Below are 4,826 nucleotides of genomic sequence, written 5' to 3'. Positions count from 1 at the left end.
TCATATAACAGATAAGCACACTATCACATGGCAACAAAAATCTCATGAGCTTTAAATATACATATAACCTAGGTATGTGAAGGGGATCTGATTCATTTTGTCTAGAAAAGGAGATTCTTATTGTGGTCACTAGCTTAGGCATCAGAGACATTCCCCAGAACCTCCAAGCCACACAACTCTTTGCTTGCAGGTGATCTCATGTGTGAAGCTGTGAAACATGTCCATAACAGTTGGCATCGTCTGTGGGATATCTTTACTTGTCTTACAACCAGTGTGTTTTTCACATGCCCACCACCACTCGATCTCAGGCAACCAAAAACCAGGAAGTGACATCGCGAAACATGGAGGGAAGGCTCGCAGAAATGGAGAAAATAGTAAAAAAGCTCACTGCCAAAGTAGACTCACTACGGAAGGAGAACGATACCCTCAAGGCGAAAAATGGGCCATCACGGGAGGACACAATGCCAGCCAAGCCGACAAGGTCGAGATGGCAGCATATAGCACTGGAGTTGGCCAGCCTCCTTAAGAAAATTAGGAAACGAGAAAGCTGCACCATGATCTGCGTAGTTTGAAGGACAAATACAAAGAGATGGATCAATTGTTGACCAACACTAGTATGTCCTACAGCTTAGAAATCATGGCAGTACCCTTGCCACTAAAATTCAAAGTCCAAACAATAGACTTGTATGACGGATCTAAAGATCCAATAGAGTACTTAGAAACCTTCAAAACTCACATGACATTCCACGGATTCCCTGGAGAAATCGCATGTAAGGCATTCCCTTTAACTTTGAAAGGAATGGCCCGAGGGTGGTTCCGGCGTTGTAGCCGGGATCCATTAACAACTTTGAAGAATTGGGTAGATAGTTTTTAACCCAATTTATGGCTAGTCGGAAGTGGAGAAGGCTAGCAACGTACCTACTGATCCTGAAGCAGAGGGAAGAGGAGAGCCTGAAGGCATATCTAGCACGGTTCAATAAGGAGAGAATGACAACTGACGATAAAGATGAAAAAATTATGTTGGTTGCTTTGATCGAGGGAATTTGGCCAAGAAGTCCCTTTATGGCCGAGTTGGCGAGGAAGAATCCCTCCACCTTGCGAGAATTTATGGACAGGGTAGATGATTTTATCAACGTTGAAAATACATTGATCGCCTTAACAGCTAGACCGGAGAAGAAGGAAGAACAAGCGCCCAAAGGGAGTTCAAAAAATGAGAGAGATGGAAGGTCGAGATCAAGGAGAAACCCAAACGAAGGAAGATGAGACACCCGCACAAATAATCACTTGCATTACTCTAGTGTTTACATGCAAGACAATGTCAAAGAGACCAGGCGTGGCAAGGAACAAGGGCAGGGGCAACAGACCCAAGAGTACTGCACCTACCACAGTACGAGCGGCCACAAAACTGAAGATTGCTATGCATTGAAACAAAAGATTGAAGAGATGAAGAGAAACGATGAGCTAGAACATTGTCGCCTAGAACACTACTCCCCCCTGACGTCTAGGCAACTGAAGGCAAGAGCGCAAGTGCCAGCGGAGTGAAAGCCCAAGAAGAAGAGGCTCACCAAGAATAGAAAAGAGATCACATGAACCACAAGAGCGACACCCTAGGTAGGACGAAAATCGAAGGGACCCACCCGTAAGTGAGATACGGACAATCACTGGAGGAAATGCCGAGGGTGGCCCCACTTCCTCCGAGAGGAAAGCATATGTTAGGTGGGCTAGGTACAAGCAAGTATACAACATAAGGAGACCTGCCATGCATCCCCGATTGCAAGCTTCGCCCACGATCTCTTTTGATAATGATGATTGTCGAGGAGTAGTCTACCCGTATGATGATACGTTAGTAGTAACAATGCTGGTAGCAAATTACACTACACGGAGAATTTTGATCGACAACGGGAGTTTTGTGGACGTCCTATTTTGGGACGCATTCACAAGAATGGCAATCAATGTAGACTAGCTGCGCCCGGCTCAAACTACTTTGAAAGTGTTTATAGAGGAAGCAGTACAACCTATGGGGTCTATCACGTTACAGGTGTCAGTAGAGATAGATCCCCATCTTGCCACTATCATGATAGAATTCCTGGTGGTAAGAACCCGATAGCGTATAATGCTATCATTGGCCAACCCACATTGAATGCTTTGCAATCACTTCCACTTACCATTTGAAAATAAAGTTTTCCACGAGAATAGGGATTGGTGAGGTACATGGTGAATAGGTGCTTGCTCAAGAATGCTACGTGTAGGAGCTCAAGCAAGGTGAACGAGAACTGGAAGTGGTCGAGACACGAGACGATGTTGTTGCGACCCTCCCATCGCCACCTGAAATTTTCATGACAGAAGTAGAAACAAGAGAGGAAAACACCTTGAGACAAGGGGAGGCAGACAAACCCTTGGAGCTTATCAACGTTGTTTCAGCTCAACCGGAGAACTGCGTGAAGATTGGTATCAGAATGATGAGTGATGAAAGGCAGCTACTAAAGCAACTCCTCTTCAAGCACAAACATATCTTTGCATGGAGTCATAAAGATATGCCAGGAATCGATGTGGAAGTAATAAAACACAAACTAAATGTCAGTCTGGGCACTCCAGCAGTCAGACAGAAGAAAATGAGTTTTAGTTCAGAGAAGTACAAGACGATTGAAGAAGAGGTAGATCGGTTACTAGCAGCTGGATTCATCAGAGAAACTCAATACCCCGAATGGCTGTCAAATGTAGTGTTGACGGAAACATCTAATGGAAAATGGCAGATGTGCATGGACTTCACAGATCTTAACAAAGCCTGCCCAAATGATAGTTTTCCTCTTTCGCACATAGACTTGATAGTCCATGCCATTGCAGGACACAAGGTGTTGAGTTTCATGAACACCTAATTAGGATATAATCAAATCCAGATGAGTTAGGTCAACCAAGAGAAGATGACTTTCATAACTGATCGGGGATTATACTGCTAACAGGTCATGCCTTTCGACTTGGTAAACAAGATATTCATACATCAAATAGGATGAAACATGGAAGTATATGTGGACAATCTACTGGTGAAGAGCATGGAGTTCAGACAACATATGGAGGATCTAAAAGAAGCCTTCGGTGTGCTGTGCCGATACAGAATGAAACTTAACCCAACTAAGTGCTCATTCGGAGTACAATCAAGCAAATTTCTAGGGTTCATGGTCTCAGAAAGAGGCATCGAGGCAAATCCTGAGAAATTGAGTGCAATCATTGAGATGAAGTCACCCATGAGCCTAAAAGAAGTTTGAAAGCTGGTAGGAAAAATAGCGGTGCTCAACAAGTTCGTGTCAAGATCGACAAATAGGTGTCTCTCTTTCTTTCAAGTCCTAAAAAAAGTACAAGGCTGGGACTCTAAATGCGAGGAGGCATTTGCACAACTCAAGAAATACTTGGCGCACCCACCGCTGCTTAGCCAGACTAAGCAAGGAAAGCCATTGTCGTTGTACTTAGCCGCAACCCCAGATGTTGTATCTGCCGCGTTGATAAGGGAAGAAAGGAAAGAGCAGAGGCATGTGTACTATGCAAGCCGAGCCTTAAAAGGAGCTGAGACAAGGTATCCGAAGATAGAATTATGAGCTTTCACCATGGTACAGCTGCACAATGTTTGTGCCCCTATGTTCAAGCCCACCCTATAAAAGTCGTTACCTCATCGCCTTTACATAAGGTCCTGCAAAGGCCCGACACCTTAAACCGATTGATTAAGTGGTCCATCGAGCTGAGCGAGTACGACATCTATGATGTTTCCAAAACTGTTGTCAAAGGACAAGTCCTAGCTGACTTTGTAGTGGAATTCTCAAATTTCCAATAAGAGATGCCCAAGACTCCAGGGAAAACACCGTGGTAGGTGTATGTCGACGGGTCATCTTGCAGAATAAGAGGAGGTGTAGGTGTGCACGTAGTGGCAAATGACAGGACTGAGTTGAATAATACAATATGTCTAAATTTCAAGGTAACAAATAATAAGGCCGACTACAAAGTAGTGCTCACGGGGTTTGCTGTAATGGAGGCTTCAGGCGGGGAGGAAATTGAGATGAGAGCGGATTCGCAAGTCATGGTCGGTCAAATCGCAAGAGAGTATTTGGCAAAAGGACCAAAACTAATAAGGTACCACCATCAGGTCCAAGATGGGTGCAGTCGCCTTCAGTACTTTCGAACCGAGTGAATTCCTTGAGTTCACAATTAGAAAGCCGATTGATTAGCACGAGCAGCCTCGACGAAGCAGGAAGAAACTTTAACATGGGAGGTCATTATGCAGGCTATTAACATGCTGACCATAGGAAATGAAGTGTTGGAGATAAGAGGAAGTGCGCCGGAGTGGGCGGATAATATAATCAAATACCTACCAACATGAGACCTTCCTACCTCCTGCGAGGAAGCGAGGAAAGTTAGAAACAGGGCAGCCCGATTCACCATGGTAGACTAGAGGTTATACAAGCGAGATTTTTCGGCCCCATTGCTAATGTGCATATCGAAAGAAGAGACTGAATACATCATGAAAGAGGTGCATGAAGGAGTGTACGAAAACCACTCAAGAGGGAGATCCTTTGCCGCAAAAATTATGTGAGCATGATACTATTGGCCAAACGCCCTAAGAGACACAAAAGAGTTTGTAAAAAGATGCATTCAATGTCATCTACACGCGTCAGTCCCGAACACCCCTCCCAAAGAACTGAGATCGATAATCTCCCCTTGGCCATTCACTCAATGGGGTATAGACCTGGTCAACCCTATGCCCCCGAGCAAAGGGAGAACCAAATTCATCATTGTTGTTGTCGATGACTTTACCAAGTGGGTAGAAGCTGAGGCGATGG

This window comes from Juglans microcarpa x Juglans regia, chromosome 7D, assembly GCF_004785595.1.
Source record: "Juglans microcarpa x Juglans regia isolate MS1-56 chromosome 7D, Jm3101_v1.0, whole genome shotgun sequence".
Classification (NCBI taxonomy): Eukaryota; Viridiplantae; Streptophyta; class Magnoliopsida; order Fagales; family Juglandaceae; genus Juglans; species Juglans microcarpa x Juglans regia.
This window is presented reverse-complemented; position numbering follows the sequence as displayed.